The following is a 6625-nucleotide window of genomic DNA, read 5'->3' on the forward strand; positions in this document are numbered from 1 at the left end:
TGTAAGAATCTTAGTCAAATTATCATAAGAAAAGGGCAGGCCAAAAAAAGAACAGATATTTTTGGGATTTTGAAAAAATAAAACTCAACTTATAGGTACCTAATTTAAATTCTCGAAAAATGGACTTTTCGAAAATTTTGACAAAAGAGGGCTCTTCTGACATTTTTTAAAAAACGTAGAATTTTTCGTAATTTTGACAAAAAAATGAATTTTTTTGGTAATTTTGACAAAAAAGCAAATTTTTTGGGAATTTAAAAAAACAACACTTTTTACATTATTTTTACTTCAAAAAAATAAGGCTTTTTGGCAATTTTGCCCAAAAATTGATCCTTTTTTACAATTTTTACAAAAAAGTAGAACTTTTTGCAATTTTGGTAAAAAAAAGTAAGACTTTCTTGACAAAGAAGCAGATTTTTTGCGACAAAAAAGCAAAACTTTGAAATTTAAAAGGGTTTTCTGTAATTTAGGCAAGTCAAATATGTAAACTTTTGACAATTTTCATTATTTCTTTTTTTTTTTGACAATTTTGACTTCAAAAAAACTAAATTCTTGACAACAAATCAAGTCTTTCTGGCTATTTTGGTCCAAGAACATTTTCTGCAATTAAAACACAAAAACGAGACATTAAAAATTTTGATTAGAAAAAAAAAACAGGGCAATTTTAACAAAACACAAAAAGTACAGTTTTTCACAATTTTGATGGGAAAATGTAGCCTATGATTTTGAAGTTTTTTCGTCAAAAAAACAGATTTAGGGAAATTTTGATCCAAAAAAAAAATATTCTGCAATTTAAGGCAAAAAAACAAGACGAGACGTTTTAATATTTTTGATTTGAATAAAAAAACGCTTCAGCACCAAATTCGACTAAAACTCATGTTTTCTGACAATTTTTTCAAAAAAGTAAAATTTTTTGCAATTTTGACAAAAAAGTGAGATTTTTTGGTAATTTTGGCAAAAAAAGTAGAGTTTTTGCGACAAAAAAGCAAGACTTTCTGGAAATTTAGATTTTAAGAAAAGGGGTTTCTTATCTGAAATTTAAGCCAAAAACAAACATTTTTCACAATTTTTACTTTAAAAAAAAGGCTTTTTGACAATTTTGACCAACAATTTATATATTTTACAGTTTTTACAAAAAAAGTAGATTTTTTCGCAATCTTGGTAAAAAAAAAAAGTACCTAAGACTGTTTGTTAATTTTGACCAAAAAAAAGTAGAATTTGAGACAAAGAAGCGCAAAGGCCTTCTGAAAATTTTGATCCAAAAAAGTTTTTTTCAGCAACGTACAAAAGAACAAGATTATTAAAATTTTTTAAAAAACTGGTTTTTGGGTATTTTTTTACAAAAAATAAATCCTTTTTTACAGTTTTCACAAAAAGTAGAGTTTTTTGCAATTTTAATGGGATAAAAAGTATAATTTTTATGTTCTTTTGACCAAAAAAAAAACAGATTTTTGCCACAAAAAAGCAAGACTTGAATATTTTATTCCAAAAAAATGTTTTTTTGCAATTTAGCAGGCAACATTTAATTTTAAAAAAAAAACAGTTTTTTTTGGCATTTTTCATTGAAATAAATCCTTTTTTACAGGTTTCACAAAAAGTAGAGTTTTTTGCAATTTTAACGGTATAAGAAGTATAATTTTTATGTTCCTTTGACAAAAAAAAAAAAACAGTTTTTTTGCCACAAAAAAAGCAATGCTTGAAAATTTTGATCCAAAAAATTTTTTTCAGCAATTATGGCAAAAAGAAAGAGACTTTTACTTATATAAATCATATTTGTGATTAGCCACCCCGAATTAGTCAAAAATTACCCAAATGCCGATAATCTTACTAAAAAGCGAGAAATTATGCATAAAAACGAATTTTGCCCCTGCGAATAGAACAAGATAGGCAACTTCAATTGCTCGTTTTTGGATTTTGCTAAAAAGCCCTATATCTCGAGAACTTTACAACTTGGCTTGAAACTGATTTCATATTCGTGTTCGGTGACCTCGAATCATCCCCCCCCCTAAAATTTCAGTCCATTTAGACCACAATAAAACCATCTCAAAAAACTCAAAAAAAGGTCAATTTTACGCCTGTTTTTTTCAAAATACAAAAATTGTCGAAAATTGATGATCCAGGTGTCTAAGAGGACGTATTTGGACCTCACGAACTCAAATTTTTGGTCAGTTTTCCAATCGGAGGTCTTTTCGCGGAGAAATTTCACTTTTACTTCATGTTCAATTCTTTTTAAGGAACCTTTTGAGCTCACATTGTTCGATTTAAACAAAATGAAATTTTAGGACCTCCTCTGTGATATTATGTTCACTTCCAAAAGCTTCTCAAAGCTCATAAAAAGTTCCAAAGTTCAAGTATTAGGAGTATAGAACCTCTTAGTATCCCATATTCGTCGTTTTGGGTTGCATATTTTTATCATATTAGGGGCAAATGTGATTTTTTTTAAATCAATGTTTTTAATCCATAATAAATTATTAAAATTGGAACTTCAAACTTCATCAATGATGAATATTTTTTTGCTCCAAAAAAACGAAGAGAACGAGTTCACAAAGTTTCCTCGTCAGTGTTACCATCAGTGCAACGTTGGGCCATCTTACCCATGTCAAAAGCCTGAACCAAACCAATAAATTATATCTACTAGATTAAACACACACATCGAATATTTTTATTTCAAGCAAAACACACATCAATAGGTATTACATTACGTTAATAATAAAATAAGTAATGATGAAATAATGACCCCTTCGAATACTTGAATATGCACTTAATTCTTACTATAACACTCAACAAATAATTACTTATACTCAAGTATTACATTACAGTTACCAATTAATTATGCTTAGGTATAGATTCTAAATTAAACCAGGGGTGCCTTTCCAAGTCTGTTATCTGAGGAGCCTGCGTTTTTTCAATTTCCAGAAGGACACTACGTACTTAGTTGATTAATTTTTTTTTTTACAAAAGTTACTTACTTGATTGCATCTGAATTTTTAGTTCGGTCACTTACTTCTTACTTTCTAAACACCCTGTAGGTACATTATTTTTAAAATATTCGATTTTGTTTTCAAATTTTGATCAAAGCTATAGGTACTCAGCACCCCCTCTTTGGAAAATTAAGATTCCACGTTGAAATATTTAAACCGTAAAAAAAAAAACCAGTATTAGGTACGTATTTCAAATTGCTATTCATTTTTGCTGAAATCCAACAAACAGTCTATCTCAAAATTGAACCAATCTCAAGAAAATAGGTCCTAAGGTTTGCAAGTCCTTTTTCTTCCTCGCCACTTTGTAGAATTGGCACGGAAAAATTCATTTCGCTAGACTAGTTTAATTTGAATGGACTCTTTTTCTTCATTTTTAAATCAACTTTTCAACAATAATTGCTCCTGGAGTTTGATTTATTTAAAGGATACGAATATTTTTTCAGAGATTTGTCAAGGAATAAATCATCTTCGTTTTTGAATGAAAGCTTTTATCAAATTAATATTTCACTTCACTTTTTAATTTTTTTTTTACCAAGTTCAAAAAATTAATAGTAAGTAAGTAAGTACTTTAAGTACTTACACATTGCATTAATTTTGAATAAGTTGAGCAGCAAAACTCAAAAAAGTATAACCACATTACCCAAGTAGGTAAGTAAAATTAGAGAGTTGAATTTACAATTTGAAAAAATTAAGCGAATTCTTTTTAAAGTTTTTGGAATTTAAATTACATTTAAACTTGATTTTTTGATTTCTCAAAATGAAAAATTTTATTATTAAATTTCAAAAATTATAATTTTTTGGCAATTTTTCAAATTTTGGTTCTACTTACATAATTATTTTATATAGGTATACCTAATTTAAGAATTATCGTTCACAGGACATCAAATACTTTATTTTTTTTAGTAGTATTTCAACTGATGTAAAATTTTTTGAGGTATTTTCGGTTGGTTTGAAAGAAACCCAACTTTTTTAATTTTTTAACATACTTAATATCAAGAGCTATTCCTCTTCCATGAAAATAATAATATTCAAATCAATCTTTCATCAGGAAAAACGGCAGGATTTTGAAAATGAAAGAACCAGAAAAAAAATTAATTTCCTAGGTCACAGCACCCCTGAAAAATTAACTAGGCACACACATAGACAATTGGACAAACACACACACAGACAAATAACCCCTAAAACATACAAACTTAAAATATATAGGTATACGAATGAGTATTATTAATATTAATCTAACAAAAAAATAACAAACTACACAAATGACTCATTCTCCCTCTCTCCCTTTCTTATTAAATATCATATCGATCAAATAAATGCTCATCTTATTCAAATACCTATACACTTACACATCTAATCTATCTACTAACATCTTATAGGTACTACATATAAAATATATTACCTATAATTAAACCTATATTTATAAGAACACCGACAAAACAAACGAAATGAAAAGTAAAATTAAACAGAAAAAATTTCATATCCGACGGGATATTACGAAATCACGTTTCAATCACAGAAGAAGTAAACGGATTAAAATGAAATAAAATAAAATAAAAACAGGTAACTCACAAGTAAGTTAATAAATCATATTTATATACGGTCGAAAAACAAACCTTTGTCTCGAAATAGCAACACCTATGTCCTATATTTATCTTTTTAGGTACGATAAATTCGTATTGGAGAATCATTGAAAATGAACAGCAGAAAATATACGAAGTATTTTTACACAAGTTTAGAAAGAGTGGTTTTGAATTGAGGATTAATTTTTCCAGCAAGGTCACAAGGTCAAGCAGCATTAGTTATTTTCAAAGAGAAATGTAGTGATGTAAGTGGGTGGGGGAGGGAAGGTTTAACGAAACAATTCTACGAGATTTCCATTGAAATAAAAAAATTAAATTAAGTTTTTATAGAAGACATCTTTTTTCTCTGTAAAAATGTCAGCAAAGTAATTTGAAATGTGAAATAAATTATTTCTGATTTTTTTTAGGGGGGAGAGGGGGGTAAAAAATTAAAAAAATTTGAGGAGTTGACAAGAATTTTATTTATTTAATTTTTGGTAATTTTTTTCAATTTTTATCTAATAAATAACACTTTTAGGAGATCCCGAATTTGAAATCGAACAGTTGAGAATTTAAATGTGGATCATTCTCAGGAGGGTGGAGGGGGCTCGAAGTTTCCAACGAAATGTAAACAACCCTAACGAGTTTCTGTTAAAGTACCTACCTACTACTGAAACTTGTGCAAAAACTTTATCGAGAGAGTATTTTTACTAAAATGCCAACAACTTGGCGAATTTTTCTCGTAATTAATTTACCCCTTCCCTTTTTCCCATCGTCTTTCTTGTCACTACGAATTGATTGCATCGAATGTACTTATCGTATACCTAACGTTGCTCGAACTTGATTAGGTACGTCTTATTGCAGGTAAATTCATTAAAGGAAAAAAATACAATTAAACTTATTTTAACACCATCGAGAGAAAACAAAATATATTTTTAAACGAAAAAGAAATACTAACATTTGAAATTATACGCGATTGATTTTCAACATAACATAAGCGAACCAATTCTGAAATTTTATTGTTTTTCGAATGTTTTCTGTATTACTATAAAGACGATCGACGAGCTACCTATTTATAAAATTTAACTGCAGAGCTATCAAATCGAAATGCTAAATGTTTTATTGGAGACTACCTACGTAGAAAAAAAATCTCTCAATCAGTTCTGCTTCTGCTCAATTCCTATCTCGACTGGCAGTGGATTTAAAGTATACAATAATAGATTTTTTTCTTCTTCAAATTTCTGCAAGAAAATATACTTACTATTGGTTCTTTATTATGTTATTTTAAAACTAGCTTAAAACTTACATTCGACAAAATTTAAGAAAAAAATATAACGTTTTCACTTTCGAAGAATATAAAACAGCCTCAATTAACGAATTAGAAAACAATCGATGAGTTTTCTAAGAAGTAAAATAACTTAGTTAAATGACTAGGCTATGACTAGGCTATTATACGTATTAATTATTCCATAAATATGTAATTTTCCTAGAAGGTATTTTATACCATAAATCGATTCTAATATTATTTAAATTGAACGACATTATTAAGTATACAGTGTGTTTGACAAAAGAAAACAAGTGAGGGTATAAAAACAAGTCGAAAACAGGTAAAAAGACACGGAAATTATTCGAAATAAAATATGAACTATGAAAAAAATACGTACTCGAAACGAAGAGAAAATGTTCCAAATAAGAATCCATATCTTAGCTTATTCCGTGATTCGTGAAACGGAACGAAAAAAAAAAAATTATTTAAGATTCGAAAAAACAAGCAAACACACCGAAATAATAAATTAACAACAAACAACATCGATTAATTGAAACATTCGTTAAGATTATTATAGTTATTTATATAGGTAATATCTTTCAAACTAACAAACACAAATTAGGTACTAATTAAAAATAGGAGAGATGAACGAAATCATGTCGAGGTTGAGGGAAGCGAGTAACATTTTATTAATCAAATGAGATGCCAAATTCGTACATAAATTCAGCCTATTTATAAATTGATTTCAAAACTGATTCCAATAAGTACCTATGATATTCTTTAAAATTCTTCTGACGCAATTTCTTTCATCCCTCCAC

This window comes from Planococcus citri, chromosome 5, assembly GCF_950023065.1.
Source record: "Planococcus citri chromosome 5, ihPlaCitr1.1, whole genome shotgun sequence".
Lineage (NCBI taxonomy): Eukaryota > Metazoa > Arthropoda > Insecta > Hemiptera > Pseudococcidae > Planococcus > Planococcus citri.